Source organism: Myotis yumanensis, unplaced genomic scaffold, assembly GCF_028538775.1.
Source record: "Myotis yumanensis isolate MYYU_CA2020_CCGP unplaced genomic scaffold, mMyoYum1.0.hap1 SCAF_5, whole genome shotgun sequence".
NCBI lineage: Eukaryota > Metazoa > Chordata > Mammalia > Chiroptera > Vespertilionidae > Myotis > Myotis yumanensis.
The window spans coordinates 102,079,622-102,101,000 of NW_027223756.1; the positions used below are offsets into that span (position 1 = coordinate 102,079,622).

Sequence of the window (21,379 nt, forward strand, 5' to 3'; positions counted from 1 at the left end):
TTTGTTAAGAAGCCGATCTTTACGTTTATTGTCATGCAGGCACACACACTGTTTTCTTAATTTCTAATTACTGCTGTATTTTCCTTCTCATTCCAGGCTTATCTCAAGGATATCCCATTTGTGAGTACTTTTTCTTAAAAAAGAAAAAGGTTTCATTTATTCTTTTACTATTTTTGGTTTAAAGATATGGTATTGCTTACTAGTTAAGGGTCAAACTGCCTGGGTTAAAACCCAGCTATACTAATTACGAGCTATATAATCCTAGGAGAATAAAAAAACAATCCTTCTTCTTGCACCTCAGTTTCCCATCTATAAAATAGGAATAATATTACACTAGCACCTCTTTGTATTATTGCGAACTTATATGAGTTAATACGTATAAAAGCTCTTCAAACCTGGTGATTTTGCTATTTTTCTTCAATTATCTCACCTTTTATTTAAAAAAAATATCCCTACTCCTACCTTCTTTTGGTTTATTTTTGCTTTCTAAAAACTAATTTATTAAGTGAAATCCTTAATTCCTTCCTTTTTAATATATTGTCTTTCATGTCCCTCCCCTTCTCTCACTCACTTTTTATTCCCCTTGGTTAAAGCAAAGGCCTTTACACACTTTCTGCTGCTTCTCAGATCTCACCGCGACTCCTGACTCACTCTCTGCTCACTCTTCCTGTAATCTGTCTGTGTCCGCTATCTTTTTGTAAGAGATGGTTTGTTTATTTTTTCTTATTAAATTTATAGAAGTTCCGTAAGTATTATAAATACAGATGCAATCATCATTTCCCGTGTGGTGGCTGGTCTTTCCACTTTATGGTGCTTTTTTTTGTGGTTAATCCTCACTCAAGAGCATTTTTTCATTAATATTTTTTAGAGAGAGTGGAAGGGAAGGAGAGAGAGAGAGAGAGAGAGAGAGAGAGAACACCTATAGAGACACATCAATTGGTTGCATCCTGCCTGCTGGTTGGGGATCAAACCTGTAAACCCAGGGACCTGCCCTTGACCAGAATCGAATCCGAGACTCTGGTGTTCAGCAGGTGTTCTAACCACTGAACACACAGGCCAAGGCTCTTTATGGAGCTTTTGATTGGTCATCAAGGAGTAAGTAGATCTTGGTGTGCACGCACTCTGAGTAAACTAGTAGTAAACTAGTTGTACAGGCAGTGGCGTGTCTAGATATCAGTAACCTGGGGTTTCAAGAAGCAGAAACCATTTGAGATTCATGGCACTGTGGCATTTATGTAAATTCACACACACGTGCACACACACACACACAACCACATAACTACGTGTGCTTAACCACGCAGCTAGTGGATGGCCACTGCACAGAGAGGAAGAGAGATTGGATATTAAGGGTCAGCAGTGCTCACAGGACAATGCAGGGCTGAGAAAGGTTATCTTCCACCAAACGGGAAGGTCCTGCTCCTCTTCCTAAAGTCCCTTTGTTCCAAGACACAAGACCCATCTTGCCCTCGTCATCAGAAGCGGAGCTGGAGTCAACAGGCCCGACAGCTGACTTAGCAGCAGGCTTTGCTGGGGGCAGAGGCTCTGGAGGACAGCAGTGCTCTGGAGGGTGTGGTGGGAGGAAATGGAAAACCACAAGGATTGCACAGGCTCATCAGAATGTGCTCTTGGGAAAGAACCCAGATGGAATTGATTTATCAGCCCTTATGGAGGAGAAAGAGCAAATGCGCTTGGGGGTCATGGGACGCTTTCCGGAAGAGCGAGCATTGGAATTGGGTCATCAAGGGCATGTATATTGTTGACAGGAAAAGTAAGGGTCTACCAGGCAGAGAGTACAGTGAGGCAAGGAGGCAGGTAGAGGGTCTCCTTTGAATATGCCTGGAACTGAAGCAATGGTGGGGAGCCAGGCAGAGCTGTCCAGCCTAGTGAGGCAATTAGAAAGCTGCCTGCCTCATGCCTCTTGCACAGAATTAGGTCAAATGAAAGGGGAAAGGAGGTCCCAGGTGTGAGGATGGCTACAGACCTCTCACCTCTAGTCACGGCCCATCACTGGGAAGGGAGACCCGTTTTGGGTGGTGGTGGGAAACTTGTGACTTGGGAATTTAACACAATGTGATGAGTCTGGGAAGCACAGGGGACTATGAGGCCCCCTGGAGGCATCTAACTCAGCCTGGAAAGTCTGGGAGGGCTTCCTGGAGGAGGCAATGCCAGAGAAGTAGGATTATAGTTATAGTCCATCTCAAACAATTTGGTTCTCGACCAAGTTGCTCATGGAAAAAAAAAGCCTTGGTTGTTGAAGAAACTTCAGTTCTCAACCTGACAACCCTTTCAGGTTGATGCCTCAGCAGGACAAAAAAGTGTCTCTCAGGCCACAAGCAAGGGAGAGAATGCACAGTGTGAGTCAGCTTACCAGTAAAACTCCCGTTGTTAACATCTCAGGAAATTGTGCTGTGAATTATTTGTGTATGTACGTGTTTTGGTTGTGTGTGTGTGTGTTTGCTGATGGTGAAATGAACCATTAGCACAATTTTAAAACATAAAGCGGCCATCAGGAGTGCTAATGTTGCCAGGGGTCTGAAAGAAGCAATGATCACAGGCCATTGAAGAGGTAGAAGACTGTTGTTGATTTCGATAAAGGAAAAGCAGTTCGCTGGTAACAGCATTTTGGGGGCAGTGACATGTGAAAAAGGGAAAATGGTGCATGCTGTCCTGAAAGACAGCCCTGGACCGAGCGCTGGAAGTGATCCCATTAAGGCTAGAAGGGGTGGTTCGATATTTTAAGAAGAGAAGTATTTGTTTACAAATAACACTGTACATTCAATATACACTGTATATAACAGGGGTGGGCAACCCCTGGCACGCGTGCCAAACATGGCACGCCAGTAACTTTTGCTGGCACGCGAAACCCTCTTTTACAATCTTCCATTTACAGTTTTTTTCTTAATATCGACTTTTTTATTTTTCAGATAAATTCAGTGTAGGTGCATCTTAGATAAATAAATAATTTTACAGAACAAGTTATCTTAAAGACCATAGACATGGATTGACAAGAGAGGGGAAGAGCAATTTCTATGCCTCTGCCTTAACTCTCCCTGCCTTCCTAGATCCGACCAGTGTTTTGGTTTCATCCACATACGCTTGTGAATCTTTGTTCTCAGTGATGAATTTTGTTAAGTCTCGTAATAGGAGTAGCCTGATGGATGAAAGTAGTAGCTCGTGCATATCTCTGAAGGTCACGAAATATAAACCTGATGTAAAATCTCTGTCATCAGTGATGCAGCAGCAAAAGTCCCACTGATAATATCAAACGGAGTCATAAAGTTTTCTGTCGGACTATCAGTGTACATGTATACATTAAAAAATAAATGTATTTTTCATCATCATATACTGTGTTTTTGTCGCTTGAATGAATTTTATTATTTCTTCAAGGTCCTTCACATACGTACACCTTAAGAGATATCAAGTAGGCGTAACATGTTCTCAAAAAAATTAGGGTTGTAACGGAGAAGAATTTTGAGTCAGAGATTTTGCTGGTTTTGGCACGCACTCACAAAAAGGTTGCCCACCCCTGGTATATAAGAAAGGTTAAAACAGGGAATCATTTGGGGGTCTGCAACAGATTAATTAATTAATTAATTAATTTTAAAAAATATATTTTATTGATTTTTTACAGAGAGGAAGGGAGAGAGATAGAGAGTCAGAAACATCGATGAGAGAGAAACATCGATCAGTTGCCTCCTGCACATCCCCCACTGGGGATGTGCCCGCAACCCAGGTACTTGCCCTTGACCGGAATCGAACCCGGGACCCTTCAGTCCGCAGGCCGACGCTCTATCCACTGAGCCAAACCGGTTTTGGTCAGATTAATTTAATTTACATTATTTCTAATGAGAAACAATGATTAGGTTTTTGAACAAACCGCTTCTCGAACAGCCTTCTGGAATGAATTAAGTTCTAGAACTGAGGTTCCACTTCAGACTGAGTTGTTTTATTGTGGTGATGGACACAACGTATGGGTGATGAGAGGGTTTCCCAACAAGATATCAACACATGTAAACAGGGGGAGTGGGGAGGGAGCAGGACTCCTCAGAGCAGCTGGGAGCAGCGCCTGGGGCTGGGGGTTAGATGGCACCAGGACTTAGGAGTGGGGACAGGGGTTTGGACTAATGTAGGAAGAAGGCAAAGTCGCAGGATTTAGCCCCGAGGCCAAGGGCGCTCTATGACTTCTATTCTCTCCAGAGGCTGGGGGCTTGCGACTCAGCAGGGGACTCAGGTCAGTGCAAGGGGTACGTTATGTTTGGGTTGTCGCAGTTAATTTGGTGTTTGCTTTTTTATTGTGAAAAAATTATGCATGCAAAAATGTCTGTAGGAAAAAGCCCGTGAAAGCCCACAACTTTCACTCAGCTTGGTCAAGTTCTGACACCATCACAGAGGCCAGGCCCCAGGAAAAGTCATAAACCGTAACAGGTCATGGGAGCCCCATGTACCTCTATCCTATTTGTCTCCTTCACCCCCGAGACAACTGCCCCCCAAACTTGATGTTTATCACATTAAACATCCGTGACTATGTACCCTTTAAGCGATACATTGGGCTGGTTGCATGCCCGAGGCTTTACACAAATGCTGCCGCGTGGTCCACGCCCTTACACAACTTGTTTTTGTTCCTCCATATTAATTTTGAAATATGAATACCCAATACTCATTCTTCATTAGAGGAAAGATAAACACAAGAATAAAATGCCTAGTAAACAAAAACCCGGATAAAACTTCCTTAATTTGATAAGTGGTCATTTCCAGGAAACCGCAAACATGTTGATGAATAGTGAATTCTGAGAACAAGTTTTGGTAAAACTAAGAACAAATTAAAGATGTCCATCCTGTTACTTTGCCAAGACAATAAGAAAAAGAAATAAGGCCTATAAATATTGGAAAGAGTCAAAGTCGACAGTATTTCAAAGCCATGGTCACCTACTTAGAAAATTCTAGAGGCTTCACTGTTGGACTAATGATGGATGCAGCAGGATTAGGGACCAGCTTTCTCGCAATAAGCATCTCAAAATGAGAGAAGGAACAGCTCTGGCTGGGTGGCTCAGTTGGTTGGAGCATCGTCCCGTGAACCAAAAGGTTTCAGGTTCGATCCCAGGTTGAGGTGAGTACGAGAAGCAACTGATCTCTCTCTCTCTCTCTCTCTCTCTCTGTCTCTCTCTCTCTCCCTCTCTCTCTCTCTCTCTCCCTTCGTTTCTCTCTAAAAATCAATAAAAACATATCCTTGAGTGAGGATTTAAAGAGAGAGAGAGAGAGAGCAAATCCTCTTCCCGATAGAAGAAAACCCTAGAAAATTAAAGAATAATTGTAAAAAGAGTAAACCTATTAAACCCAACTAAGATCTTGACACAGACCAGTAAGCCAGGACAAGTGGAATAGGGAAACTGAGGCAGAGAGCTGGACGAACTGACAGTGATTTACAGCAGCTGCAGAAAGTCACCTCCCTAGAAATAACGTTGAGGCCCCAGCTGTATTTCAGCTCCTGACCCAGAAAAGCAGCAAAACCTGGTGGGCGACTGGGACCAGCTGGGATGCCTGGAGGAGCACGCCTAGGAAACTGGTGACTGTGCTGCTGAAACCCTCCCCTGAAACCTCCCCTAAGATTCTCACCTGCATGAAAGAGGTAAAGCCTCAAGACAAAAGCCCTAGCTGGTTTGGCTCAGTGGACAGAGCATCGGCCTGGGGACCTAAGGGTCCTGGGTTCGATTCCAGTCAAGGGCACATACCTCGGTTGCAGGCTCCTCTCCTGCCCCCGACCCGGTCAGGGCATGTGCAGGAGGCGACCAATCGATGTGCTTCTCTCCCATGGATGCTTCTCTCTGTCTTTCCCTCTCTCTTCCGCTCCAAATATCAATGGAAAAATACCCTGGAGTGAGGATTCAAAAAGAAAAGACGACGGACCAGCCCGTGCTCTTCCTCGGGGAGCAGCCCCTGCCACTCCCTTTCCCTCCTCTTCCCCCGTAGGCCTGCGTCCCCTAAACTCTAAGGGACTTTCAACCTGGGGAGCAACAGGCTAAACCCTGAACCTGACCCCCAGACCCCCTTTTCTCTGACTTCCCAGAGAGCCAGGGCCGCCCAGCCTGGGCTCTCTGTTGCTCCTTCTACGCTAAGCCCTTTGTCTCACTGCCCCCAGCGTTAATAAACGCTCCCTCATCGTCACCTGGACTCCTGTTGTGAAATTTTTCCTGCATGAAGTCAAGAACCCTCACAGTCCCAGCTGGCCCCAGGCAGACCCAGCAAGGGGCAGGTCCCCTTTCCAGCAACAATCAAACAAATCAAGACACAACACGAGTTAACCAAGAGAATACTCAGTGTTTTAAAGAGTTTAATCCTTCCCAGATTAAGTTATAAATTCAATACCATCTTGATAAAAATCCTAAATAGATTTTTAAGAGTTGTTTTATTGTGGTGAAATACACAAGACATAACAATTGCTATATTAATCATTTTAAAGGCACCGTTCAGTGGCATTAAGTACGTTAAGTACATGTGTGTGACCACCCCCACCACCCATTTCCAGACCTATTCCATCACCCCAGGTCTCCCAGCCCCCCAACCCCATAGCTCCAGTACCCACCATGCTCCCTGTCTCTATGAATGTGACTATTCTGTGTGTCTCATGTAACTGGAGTCCTAAATAAATTCTTTTTTTTTTAAATATATTTTTTTATTGATTTTTTACAGAGAGGAAGGGAGAGAGATAGAGAGTTAGAAACATCGATGAGAGAGAAACATCGATCAGCCGCCTCCTGCACATCTCCTACTGGGGATGTGCCCGCAACCCAAGTACATGCCCTTGACCGGAATCGAACCTGAGACCTTTCAGTCCGCAGGCCGACGCTCTATCCACTGAGCCAAACCGGTTTTGGCCTAAATAAATTCTTTGAATCTTTTTCAAACACTTTAGTTTGAAACAATTTCAGATTTATAGATGAATTGCAGTGGTAGCAGAGTTCTGTGTACCCTTTACTCAGCTTACTCTGATGTTAACGCCTTACATTGCCGTCATACATGTGTCAAAATGAGGAAATTGATATTGGTACAATGCTGTTAACTAAACTACAGACTTCATTTCCCTTTTTGGTACTTTGTTGGGGAGCACAGGAGACTTGGTTGGGAAGTTTGTAAGGAGGACCTTCTGAGAAAAGGGAAGTGTATGGAAGGCTGCCTGTCCTGTTTATCGGAATTCTGACTTGGGGGAGACTTAGGGGAGTGTCGAAGGCAGCACCCCTAATTATTCCTTGACTTTTCCATACAAGTCTGTGCAGGTGCAGACCCCTATGTGCTTACTGGAATCCATATGCTTAATCCCTGGATGCCCTTGCCTAGAGGACAATGTAAACATGTGTCCTCCCAAGATTACACACCCTACTGATTGTATCTAAAGACAAAAACTGTAATAAAAGGCTAACGAGGCAGGCGGTCAGGGCTGCTTGGACCCTTGAGCCAGGCCACCCCTTAGCCCTCTCCCCACAGTGAACCAGTGTCGGAGTCGTCTATTCATCCCCCGTTCAGGGGCTACTGGTCAGCCCATCAGAACTTCAGCTGCATTTTTCTTTTGAGCATATTTAATTAATTTATTTTTATTGTTGAGAATATTACAGATGTCCCCTATTTTGTTTGTCAGTTTAGTTTGTTCATTAGATTTCACATAATAGTGAGATCATGTGATAGCTGTCTTTCTCTGACTGGCTTATGTCGTTTAACAAAATAATCTCCAGCTCTACTCAACAAAATCTTATTTCTTAATACTTAATATAGGGGGACGATTAGGGAAAATATTTATAAAGGTCACTTGGTTAGGGATGAAAATGGGGAAAAGGTTGAGACACACGGCTCTATTCCTGTGAGGCGAGTCCCCACGTCCAGGGAGAAGCCCTTCTAATAGGGAGCACAACAGTGTGCGGCGTCGGACAAAGGCGGCCAGGAAATGAAGAGCTGTTCTCCGGGGCGAGACTCTTTGAGGCTCTGCCCAGGTCCCACGTCTCCTGTGAAAGCCACACTGTGCATGGCAGCGCCCAACGCCATGATTCCCTGGTGATGTCCACTGTCTTCATTGCCTCTACACTGGAATCGTTCTGTGAGGAAAACCAGGTCGGTCATGTTAAATCGACTTGATGTTTTCAAGTGGTTTTTGATTCATAGCAAAATTGAGTAGAAAGGACGGGGGTTCTCACGTACCCTCTGCACCCGCACAGGCACAGGCCCCACTATGAACACCCCCCAGAGCGGTGCCTCGGTTATAATGGATGCACTCACACTGACACGTCACTATCACCCAGAACCCACAGTTCACACCGGGCTCCCTCCTGCTGGTACCTTCTGTGGGTTTGGACAAATGCATCCTGATGAGACAGACCAGTAAACCAGGTCGGGTGGAACAGGGAAACTGAGACAAGAAAACTAAACAAGGCCAAACAGTCCGGGCAGCTTGCAGCCAGCTTGTAAACAGCAAGCCCTTATCCTCCCCAGCCAAGGACACTTGAGAGAAAATGGTTAATACCTCTCCTCCCCAATCAGAGAACACATAGCTTAAATCACCCTGGAACTGCTGAGGCAGGAGCAGGGAGGGGGAAAGATGGGGAGTTTTATTTCACCACTGGACAAAGAAATCTTGGAACTTGCCAAACAAGATGACCAGGCCTGTAATACAAACATCCCAAGAAAAGCCACAACAAAGTGAAAGGATGACTTTCAAACCTAATCTGCTGCCCTAAAGGAAGAAGGGTATAAAACCGCTTGAACCCCACCAGGTGTGTGCTCAGATTAGCTGGGTGCCCACTTGTGCTTTATGCCGAGTGTATCTATAATAATAAAAGAGTAATATGCCAATTAGACTGGACGACCTTCCAGATGAAGCTGGGCTGCGAGGACTGAGGCAAGCCCCCTCGGCTGTGAGGGCCAAACCCTTGCAAGAATTTTGTGCATCAGGCCTCTAGTTTTTAATAAATTTGCATGCCTTGCTTTCTTAATAAATTTGCTTGCTCTGCTTCCTTAACAAATTTGCTTGCTTTGCTTCAACACTGGTGTCACTGGTCTGAAAATTTTCTAATGAGACTGACAAGAACTGAGGAGGGAACAGCTCTCCCCCTCCAACTCAGGAGCTTCCCAATAACAATGACATGTGTTCACCATTATCATGTCACATAGAGAAGTTTCACTGCCCTAAAAATCCTGTGCTCCGCCTTCTCACAAAGAGATTTTTAAACATGTTATTGAAAGATTGTCAAGCATATTTTAAAATGAGCTTGACAAGTGGATTATTTGGAACATAGAGGCTGCATCTAGGGAGGGTAACATTTTGGGCTAGGACCATGGGGAAGGAGCTTTAGTTTTTCTGTACACTAGCAGACTAATATGTTTTGGTTCTGTGTGTATGGATTACTCATTCAAAAACATTTAAGCTGTGGTAATTTTTTTAAATCCTCACCTGAGGATAGGTCTTCATTGATTTTTAGAGAGAGAAGAAGGGAGAGAAAAACATTGATGTGAGAAACATTAATCAACTGCCCCTCATAGATGCCCTCACAATCCAGGCATGTACCCTGACTGGGAATCAAACCCCCAAGCTTTTGGTGTATGGGATGACGCTCCAACCAACTGAGCCAGCTGGCCAGGTTAAGCTGTAGCAATTTTTTAAAAATAATCTTTAAAAGATATTACACAAGAATAGCCCAGCTGGTGTGGCTCAGTGGTTGAGCATCAACCTGTGAACCAGGAGGTCACAGTTTGATTCACGGTCAGGGCACATGCCTGGGTTGTGGGCTTGATCCTCATTAGCGGGTATATAGGAGGCAGCTGATCAATGATTCTCTCTCATCATTGATGTTTCTGTCTCTCTCTCCCTCTCTGAAATCAATAAAAATATATTAAAAAGAAAAGACATTACACAAGAATAGCCAAGGACGTTTTGAGATAGAAGGCAAATCCCTAGCAACTGGACCTGGATTTCCCCAGAAGCAGAGCCGGAGATAAGGACTTGGTTTAGATCTAGGTTGATCTAGATTCTAGGAGGTGATTCCAAGAAGCACCAGTAGAGGAGTGGGAAGGGAGCAGGGCAAGGAGGACACCAATGCAGGGAGCGTTCATGAGCAGATGGCTGACTAGGCAACTGGGCTCAAACTTATTAAGGCCTGTGGGACATGGTCTAGAGCAGTTCTCAACCTTCTGGCCCTTTAAATACAGTTCCTCATGTTGTGACCCAACCATAAAATTATTTTCGTTGCTACTTCATAACTGTAATGTTGCTACTGTTATGAATCGTAATGTAAATATCTGATACGCAGGATGGTCTTAGGCGACCCCTGTGAAAAGGTCGTTTGACCGCCAAAGGGGTTGCGACCCACAGGTTGAGAACCGGTGGTCTAGAGCAAGCCTGTCAAACTCAAAGGCCAAAGAAACAAGGTGTAAGTGTATGTGGGCTGCAAAAAAACCAAAAGCTTCAATTTTCATAGAAACGCAGGTTTATTTCCATAGAGACATGCTGAATACAAAGGGCTGAAATAAATGAGTCAACGTTAACATAAAGTAATAGAACATTTTAATAAAAATTCATATTTTTTCTTGGACATTAACTTATCAGACACTGAATAACTGCACAAATTAATAAGTGTAACGCAAATAAACCTATTTTTCTTGTTCTCCGAAAGTGAAATATTTCCTGTTGTGCACACCAAACAAGTCAGTCCAAGACTAATGACGTGGCAGTCGCTGCTATTATTAGTGGAGAGAAATGGTGCGCCTGCGTGTAAGGGAAATGAATGCAACACGATTATAGTAATCAGTCATTAGTGAACATTGTAGTTTGTTATTAATAAAATTATGTATAACAGGATATTGTAAAAATTAAGTTACGAAATTTTTATTAAAACATTACTTACATACCGTTATATTGGCTGGACTACAAAATATTCGTTGTGGGCTGCGAGTTTGACTTGCTTGACCTAGACAGTCTACCTCCACAGTCCATGCTGTTATCCAAAGAGTATAAATAGTATCAAGGAGGAAACTAAAAATTCTCAGAAGTCCCAAACTAGAAACCCAAGTGGCCACTAATAGGTAACTGAAAAATAATCTTAGCCATTCATATAGTGGAATACTATATTATAGTGAAAAAGTGAACTACAGACACATGCAACAATGTGGATAGATCTCGCAAAGGAGCCAAGGAGCCGGATGTAGAGTGTACATACAGTAGGATTGGATAGGACACGAATTTTGAGAACAGCCAGAACTAAAGTTTGATGGCGACTCAGAATCAGGGTTAATTGAAGTGGTGGTTGGGTTGACCAGGAGGGAGTATGTGGAGTTTTCTGTGTGCTAGAAATGGCTTATATTTTGATCTGAGAAGTGGTTATGTGGGTGTATTCATATGTAAAACTTCTTGAGCTGTAAAATAAGCTAAAATGACATTGACCTATACACACATATTGTGCCAATGCCAGTTCCTCCATTTGACCATGTACTGTAGTGATGTGAGATGTCACCATTGGGGAAAGCTGGGGGCGGGGAGGGGTTGAAGTGTCCACGAGACTCTGATGTTCTTTCAAAATAAAAAAAAGTAAGAAAAGCAGTTAACAATTGAAGAAGAATATTTAAAACAAATTTTAAGGCTAGTAAACTCAGTGAAATATTTCATGTATGAATCAAATGTTGTGCTTACCCAACAAAAATATTACACTGTGAATTTTTCTTTCTTTTTGAAATACCACTGTTTTAAGTTTTAAACATGAATTTAAAACTTTAAGCGGTCACATAGAATGATAGAATTAGAATAGCTCTAAGTCTGCTTTGTTTTTTCTTTTTTCACCATTACAATCAGGGAGATCTTGTTATATATTTCAAACCTACTTTTTTAAAAAATATTTTTGTATTATTGATTTTAGAGAAGAAGGGAGAAGGAGAGAGAGATAGAAACCTCAATGATGAGAGAGAATCATTGATCGGTTGCCTCCTGCACATTCCCCACTGGAGATCAAGCCTGCAACCCAGGCATGTGCTCTGACCAGGAATCAAACCGTGACCTCAGGTTCATAGGTTGATGCTCAACCACCAAGCCATGCCAGCCAGGCACAAACCTACTTAACAAAAAAAGAATCTGTAGAATGACAGGGGTTGGGAACCTGAACTGTGCCCCAAGGAAACCCGGTGAGTGATTCTAGCTCAGGACAAACTCACTCTAAAAGCTGTGTGTAGCTCAACATCGTAGTCATTAAGGAAATGCAAATCAAAACCACCATGAGCCATCTCCTAAGCCCATTAGCATGACTTCTATAAAAAATGCAGACAATGAACAATGTTGACGGGGATGTGGAGACTTTGGAACCCTTGTGCATTACTGGTGCAGCCACCAAGGAAAACAATCTGTCCATTCCACAAAAAATTCAACATAGAATTTCCATATGACCCAGGAAATCCATCCCTAGGTGTACACCCCAAGACTGGAAAAGAGAGACTCAACAGATACCTGTACCCCATGTTCACAGCAGCATGATTTACAGTCACCAAACAGGGCAACAACCTGTGTCCATCAATGGATGATGGATATACACAATGTGTTCCATTCACATGATGGAAGATTATTCAGCCTTAAAAAGGCTGACAGCTCCTACCACATGGATGAACCTTGAGGACATTATGTGATGGATATGTTTAATGAAACTTTTTTTGTTTTATATATATTCACTATGTTATACACCTTAAATTACGAAAAGTTATATAAAGTTGTATGTCAATTATGCCTCAGTAAAACTGGGAAAATATTTTTGTTATCCTATTTCAGTGATAAAGTGCATGGTTTAAAAATTATTTTCTTTATGAATGGTATTTCCCCCCACTATCCTATCAAAAATTGGATGTTATGATGGTTAATTCTTTTTTTGTCATTTTCTTTGCCCATATATGTGTTCAAACATTATTCTAGCCCTAGCCGGTTTGGCTCAGTGGATTGTGACAGCCTGCGAACCGAAAGGTCCCGGGTTTGATTCCGGTCAAGGGCACATTCCCGGGTTGTGGGCTCGATCCCCAGTGGGGAGCGTGCAGGAGGCAGCCGGTCAATGATTCTCTCTCATCATTGATATTTCTATCTCTCTCTCCCTCTTCCTTCCTCTCTGAGATCAATAAAAAAATATATTAAAATAAAACAACATTATTCTAGGTGTTTCTGTAAGGGTGTAATATTCCATTGTATATATGTACCACAGCTTCTTTACCCACTTGTCTACCCATGAACCCCTAGGCTGCTCCCATATCTTGGTTATTGTAAATAATTTTGCAATGAACACAGGGGTGCATATATCTTTTCAAATTAGTGTTTTCCATTTTTAAATAAACACCCAGAAGTGGAATTGCTGGGTCATATGATAGTTTTATTTTTAGTTTTTTGAGGAATCTCCATACTCTTTTCCACAGTGACTCCACTAACTTACAATTTCACCACTAGTGGACATCCTCACCTGTTAAGTCAGAGAGAGCCCAGGATCGGATACATGCAGACGTGTAATGAGATAATGGACCCTCCCTGGAATTTCTAACAGATCAGCGTGCCAGACACAGATACTGGCCCCTCCCTGGAATCCACACAACCCCCACACAGATACTGACTTCTTCCTGAATACCCTGCCCACCCCCCTGCAGCGTGAGCTTCCTCAGCTCATACCTCCCACCCCTCACTGAACACCTTTATAAAAAAGAAGCCCCTCCCTCCCTGTTGGTGAGAATTCACTGGCCCCACCTTTGGGCTGGTGGGTCTCATCCGAGAACGCAGCATCAAACTCTCTCCCCTTCCCTACTCTTTAACTGTTTGGTTCTCTTTGTTCTTTACGCCGCTTTCTGGGCCACCTAACATCACCAACATTTATTTCTCGATTTATTGATGCTAACCATTCTGACAGGTGTAAGGTGCTATCTCATTGTGGGTTTTTTTTTAAATATAATTTTTATTGATTTCAGAGAGGAAGGGAGAGGTAGAGTGTTGAAAGCTACCTATTGTTTTTTTTATTTCTTAAAGTATTACAAGGAGTATTACACATATCTCCTTTTTTCTCCCCCTTGACATTCCCCCAGCTTCCCCCACCCCGCAGTGTCTTGTGTCCATTAGTTATTCTCATATGCATGTATATAAGTCCTTCGGTTGATCTCCTACACCCCCCAACCCTTCCCAGGGTTCCCACTGTAGTTTGACATTCTGCTCAATGCTGCTCTGCCTCTGTATCCATTTTTGTTCATCAGTCTATAATGTTTCTTATTATCCATAAATGAGTGAGTTCATTTGGTATTTTTATCAGCTTCCCAGGGGCCGTCTCAGTCTCACAGAGGCTGTCCCCACCTCACAGGGGCCGTCCCAGCCTCACGGGGGCCGTTTCAGCCTCACAGGGGCCGCCTCAACCTCACAGGGGCCGTTTCAACCTCACCGGGGCCGCCTCAACCTCACAGGGGCCGTTTCAACCTCACCGGGGCCATTTCAACCCCACCGGGGCCGTTGCAGGCTCACTGGGGCTGTCTCAGCCTCACTGGGGCTGTTTCAGCCTCACCGGGGCCCATTCAACCTCACTGGGGCCGTTTCGACCCCACCGGGGCCATCTTGACCTCACTGGGGCCGTCTCTACCTCACCAGTGCCAATTCAATCTCACCGGGGCCATCTCAGCCTCACCGGGGCTGTCCCAGCCTCATCGGGGCTGTCACAGCCTCACATGGGCCGTCTCAACCTCACATGGGCCGTTTGGACCTCACCGGGGTTGTTTCAGTCTCACCGGGGCCGATTCAACCTCACCGGGACCGTCTCAGCCTCACCGGGGCCTTCTTGACCTCACCAGTGCCGTCTCAACCTCACCAGGGCCAATTCAGCCTCACCGGGGCTGATTCAACCTCACTGGGGCCGTTTCGACCCCACCGGGGCTGTCTTGACCTCACTGGGGCTGTCTCTACCTCACCAGTGCCTGTTCAACCTCACCAGGGCCGCCTCGACCTCACCGGGGCTGTTTCGACCCCACTGGGGCCGTCTTGACCTCACTGGGGCCGTCTCTATTTCACTGGGGCCGTCTCAGCCTCACCGGGGCTGTCCCAGCCTCACATGGGCCGTCTCAAACTCACATAGGCTGTTTTGACCCATGATCTCCTACACCCCCCAACCCTCCCCAGGGTTCCCACTGTAGTTTGACATTCTGCTCAATGCTGCTCTGCCTCTGTATCCATTTTTGTTCATCAGTCTATAATGTTTCTTAAACAACCTCACCGGGGCTGTTTAACCTCACCGCGGTGTCTCAACCCCACCGTGGCCGTCCCACCCCCACTGAGGCCATCCCAGCCTTGCCAGGGCCGCCTCAGCCTCACTGGGGCTGTCCCAGCCTCGCAGGGGCCGCCTCGGCCTCACGGGGGTCATCTCAGCAACACGAAGTTTGGCATTCTGTCCTTTGTTGGGCGGCTCCTTGCTGGACAAAATCTCCAGGCGTTCCTGGTGGCTGAATATCTGGTATGCTTGCTTGGATTTCATTTTCTACCAAGTGCACAGACTGCCTGTCTTCCGTCTTCCAGCGTCCCATGTGAGACTGGATCTGGTGGGCCTGCCTGTGCGTTTGCTGGTACAGCGGTTCCACATCGCCGGCCCAGCCGTGTCTGGCTCCGGCTTCCTCTGAACCTGAGTCTGCTTCTTTATTGTATCCCTTATTAAGGCGAGGAGTTGAAATCTGCATTCTGCTGGGCTGAGCTGCAAAAGCGCTGGTGGTTCTCTTTGTGCCACTAGCACAGCTTGGTTGGGGATGTAATTTGAGTAGAGCAGGGTCCCCGGGAATCACCAGGGTGGGGCCAAGGGCAATGGTGTCTCCGCATCTATTCGCCTCTCCGCAACTCAGCGACTCGCGTCCCTGAGTGCTGGCGAGCATTTCCGCGAGACAGCCACTCTCGCTCTCCGGGTCGTTGGAAAGCTGTCCCGCTTCTCCCTGTAGGGGTCTGGGACCATAGGATCCCGCCCCAAACACGCTCAGTGGATTTGAGAGTCTGCATCCCCTTCTGATTGAATAAAACCGTGCATCCAGTTGCAGCCAGCCTGGCGCACGATTCCGTACCTCCGTTCTTGGAGCCTCTGCACAACCTACTCAGTCTCAATGCTCTTCTTTCTTTCCTTCCAGTTGTAGAGCTTCCACTGGGCCAGCTTTCCCATGGTTCTGAATGACAACTGTTTCTTTTATAGTTGGTAGTCTAATTGTTGTTGTGGGAGGCAGTAGGCACAGGTCTGTACCTTATGCCACCATCTTGGTTCTCTCACTACCTATTGTTTTCACTATCAGAGAAGTGTGAACAAGGAACCCGGAATGCTGGTGAACCTGGAGCCCTGGCAAGGGCCAGAGCTATGCACCGATTGTTTAGTCGAGACAATGGTAGCTCAAGCAATTTCCTGACCAAATAGTCTCAGAGTAAATCTTTCTAATATTTATTGACCTTTAAGATAGTCTGTCTGTTACCGCAATTACCTGCCAGACTAAGGGCTAGATGTGCATCCAAAACTGAATAAAAGTTTGGCAAGGCCTGGGCACCAGTGAAGTCCTTCCCTGCTGGGGTCCAACCCCAGCGGGTCCAGGGGTTCCCCAAGGTGTGGACGGAGTCGGCGAAGAAGGAATGACATGAAGGCAGTGTTCAGTTCATCAGCAGAGTTGGGTTCTCTAGCCAGGTTCGGTCGCCAGGTTCTTTAGCCAGGGTCTCCAACCATGTTCTGTCTAGGTCCTCCAGGCAAGTTCTGTAGCCAGGTTCTGTCCAGGATCTTTTGCCATGTTTTCTTGCTAGGTTCTGTCTCTAGGTTCTGTTTCTAGGTTCTGTCCAGGTTCTCCTGCTATGTTCTGTCTAGGTTCTCCAGTGAAGTTCTGTAGCCAGGTTCTGTCCAGGATCTTTTGCCATGTTCTCTGGCTAGGTTCTGGTTAGGATCTGATGAGGATCTGATGAGGAGCTGATGTTTATTGTCTTGTTACATCCGTATTTATACCAGCCGATTTTAATCCTGTCAATTTCTATTACAAAGGTTAGGGCGTTTCTTATCTCCATTCCAGGGAGTAAAGATTATGTAGCTCAAGCATGATTGTTTGTAGTTAAAGTGATTAACTACCCGCCTGGCACTTAGTTAAGGAGCTTTATCCCCTCCCTAACTTCAGGGGAAAATCCCTACCTGGGAAAACCACCTTTTTCGGAGAGGTGACCTTGGTTAAAACACATAGCGCCAAGAAGGTGAGCAAACATATTAAGAACAATATGCCATATATGCCAGGTCCCTTGAAACAGCAAGGATGGACCGGCTCCCGGCACTTCCCCTTGAGTTGGACTCTCCGCCTGGCCCCCCATTATTTCCAAATTATTATTTCTTGTCTCATCTCTGTTATTTACGCACGGCCCTTCTCCATTTCCTAAACCCTAAGCCACACGGGATGTGGTTCACACAGTAGAGAGAGATAGAAACATCAATGATGACAGAGAATCATTGATCGACTGCCTCCTACATGTCCCCTACTGGGGATCAGACCCACAACCTGGGCATGTGTCCTCGACTAATATTGAACCCAGGACCTTTCAGTCCACAAGCTGATGCTCTATCCACTGAGCCAAACCAGCTAGGGCCTCATTGTGGTTTTAATTTGCATTTCTCTGATGATTGTTGTGCCCAGATTTCAGGATCCCCAAGAAACCACAATAGGGAGCCACCAGTCCGATGCAAAAGCATAAGAGTCTTTATTCGAGCTAGCTCGGCTCCCCCATCTTGCCGACGCAGCGACAGGAAGCAGAGAGAGAGATAACTCTGTGTGGAGACCGGTTATATAGGGGGAGTTGGAGGAAGGGGAGGAGAAAGGACTGTGCTCTGCCGATTGGCCAGGCACAAGTCTGTGTCTTGTTCCTGGGTGTGGCTAGCAGAGGCCTAGACCTCCGGGAAGAAGCTCCCTGCCAAGCATGTGGCCAAGGTAAGATGGAGCACTTACCCTGGGGCAAGGTGGAGGGCCTAGCCCTCACCCTGGGGCAAGGTGGAGGGCCTAGCCCTTACCCTGGGGCAAGGTGGAGGGCCTAGCCCTCGCCCCTTCAATGATTAGGGGCAACTATTTATTTATTTATCCCCACCCGAGGATATTTTTCCATTGATTTTTTTCAGAGAGAGTGGAAGGGAGCGGGAGAGACAGAGAGAGAAACATTGATGTGAGAGAGACATATTGATTGGTTGGCTCCCACACAAGCCAAACCTGGGGTAGGGGATCAAGCCTGCAATCGAGGTACATGCCCTTGATTGGAATCAAACCCAGGACCCTTCAGTCTGCCGGCAGACACTCTAGCCACTGAGCCAAACCAGCTAGGGCTAGTGACAACTATTTAAATGAACAAACATAGGGGGTTTGGATGATAATATGGAGCAAAATGATTTCTGATGCATTAGGTGTAGAAGTGACATCTGTGCAATCACATTGAAAAGTAATCATAATTAAAACAGCAATCATTAAAGACAAAGAGAGAATCTTAAGGGCAGCAAGGCTGTCAGCTGATTTCTAACAGAAACACTACAGGCCAGAAGGGAATGACATGAAAAATCCATTCCACTGTCTCTGTTTAGAGCAGTGGTTCTCAACCTGTGGGTCGCAACCCCTTTGGGAGTCGAATGACCCTTTCACAGGGGTCGCCTAAGACCATCGGAAAACACATATAATTACGTATTGTTTTTGTGATTAATCACTATGCTTTAATTATGTTCAATTTGTAACAAAGAAAATACATCCTGCATATCAGATATTTACATTATGATTCATAACAGTAGCAAAATTACAGTTATGAAGTAGCAATGAGAATAATTTTATGGTTGGGCGTCACCACAACATGAGGAACTGTATTAAAGGGTCACGGCATTAGAAAGGTTGAGAACCACTGCCTTATACCCTCCTGGTTTCTTTGTCTCCTAAATATGGGTCTTCCGGACCTTTTGCAGGCTTTTCAGAGCCCTATGTACTGGGATGGGGGCAGAGTGCTTAGTAGATATCTTGCAGGAAGCTTGTAGCCTTGAGCACAGCATAATTCAGATAACTAAAGACACCTGGCATGGGAGTAACCAGGGACGGACCAGGCCCTTACGCCAGCAGAGCGGCTTGCAGGACCAGATAATTGAGCTTATCATCCCTATTATTCAAGCAAGCATGTTTACAGAAGCCAGGAATAGCAGAGTTAATTAACAGAACAAAGGACCATCTATGTTTAGTGAAAATTTTTAAACGGCAATTCTAACAAGATGGGGTGCCTATGGTTCAAAAGCAGCAAAATTCATCATGCATGCCTCTCCTAGAGAATTTAATGAGGTGTTTGATGATGTCCAGTTGCTGCTTAATAATGATAATCTTCTCAGAGAAGGAGCAGCCCAAGCATTTGCACAATATAACTTGGACCAGTTACTCCAGTAAAAATTGAAGGTGATGACGGTCAGGTATTGATAACAAAACATGGCGACATGAGAAATGGAAAGTTTTTGGATTCAAAAAAACAGAATCTGTTTCAAATTTGATCACTTAAGAAAGGAAGCGACTGATCCAGGACCGTATGAAGCAGAGAACGCAATTGAATCATGGAGAACCTGAGTAGAAACGGCTCTGCGAGCTTATGTAAAAGAACATTATCCGCATGGGGTCTGTATGTATGTGGTGAAAAACATATGGACAGCAAACCATTACTGCATGCACGGAGAGCCATCAGCTCCAAGCAAAAAACTTTTGGAATGGTCATTGGAGGTCAGAGTGGAAGTTTACAATCACTTCTTCAACCACTCAAGTAGTTGGCATCTTGAAATTTCAGGTTCATTATTATGAAGATGGTAATGTTCAGCTAGTGAGTCATAAAGATATACACGATTCCCTCACAGTGTCTAATGAGGTGCAAACAGCAAAAGAATTTATAAAGATTGTAGAAGCTTCAGAAAATGAATACCAGACTGCCATCAATGAGAACTTTCAGACCATGTCGGACACTACTGTCAAAGCCTTATGTCGACAGTTGCCAGTTACACGCACTAAGATTGATTGGAACAAGGCCCTCAGCTGCAAGCTTGGCAAAGAGATGCAGAATACATAAGATGAACACTGCGTGATCGGATCATTTTAGCGGCTTTGTGTTTTTATTTATTTATTAAAATACATTTTATTGATTTCAAACAGGAAGGGAGTGGGAGAGTGAGAGAGAAACATCAATGATGAGAGAGAATCATTGATAAGCTGCCTCCTGCATGCCCCCTACTGAGCATCCAGCAACCTGGGCATGTGCCACTTGCTGGAATCGAACCCGGGACCCTTCAGTCCACAGGCTGACACTCTATCCACTGAGCCAAACCAGCCAGGGCTCTTTGTGTTTTTAAAAACATTATTGCAAAATTATTGAACTATCAAGCTACCCAGTCAGGTGGGCTATTGACATTTAAAGATCACTGTAATTAGTTTGGTTAGAGCATGAAGCTTAGCTAGTCAGCCATTATTTTTCATTTCTTTTGTTCAAAGAGGATTGAAAATCAGTTTAGTTTAAATGTCTTTCACTTTCTGTTATGCCTTTCTTACAATGAAGAGATGATTCCTCTAGTTTAATGTTAAAAGTTTTTGAACTACCATAAACCTAAAATTATTGTCTTTTGGTTTGTGAAGTGTGTAACTTCTGATATTTGCCCAGTTCTTTTTAATGGGGTCAGTCATGGGCTTTCCAGTTTAAGGTGTTCGATGGATTAGCTGTAGATGCTGCTAAAGAAATTGTCTGCCTTTCCCCCTTACCTCCTCCAAATATGTAAGATTGAGATGAGAGGGAAAGCATTTTCTATACCAACTGTGTTTAAAGCTTTCAAGCAAGTTATTTAGTTAGTTTAGTGTTTAATGAACCTTTTTTTAAAGCAATGCCAAGGGCTAATGCTATTTTGAGATTCTAAAATTAAATGAAAGACTTATTTCAGAAATGCATTTTCTTGTGTTATGCAAATTAGCTTGAGTTAATTTTATCATGAAGCCACAGATCTATATATATAAAAGCCAGAGTGACCGAGCAACAAAGAGACTGAAGGACCGAATACCGAACAGTCTACTGGTCACCATCATGCACATTGACCACCAGGGGGCAAGCCCTCAATGCAGGAGCTGCCCCCTGGTGGTCAGTGTGCTTCCACAGCAGGAGCGCCGCTCAGTGAGCTTACCAAGCAGCAGTGGCCACAGGCACAGTGGGGCTGGGATGACCAGAGCGGCACTGGCTCCTCCCAAGCTGCCTGAAGCTTCCCGCACTACTACATCCCTCAGGGGATGTTGGACTGCCAGCTTCAGCCCGTACCGGGTTGCGAGAGGGTGCAGGACAGGCTAAGGGACCTCACTGGTGCACAAATCCATGTACCAGGTCTCTAGTGTA

At 44.9% G+C, this 21,379-nt stretch overlaps 1 pseudogene; it reads left to right on the forward strand.

Moving 5' to 3' along the window:
* Nucleotides 1-12,107: 12,107 nt before the first annotated feature.
* On the forward strand, nt 12,108-20,077 carry LOC139011533 (F-actin-capping protein subunit alpha-2-like; annotated as a pseudogene).
* Nucleotides 20,078-21,379: the final 1,302 nt, after the last annotated feature.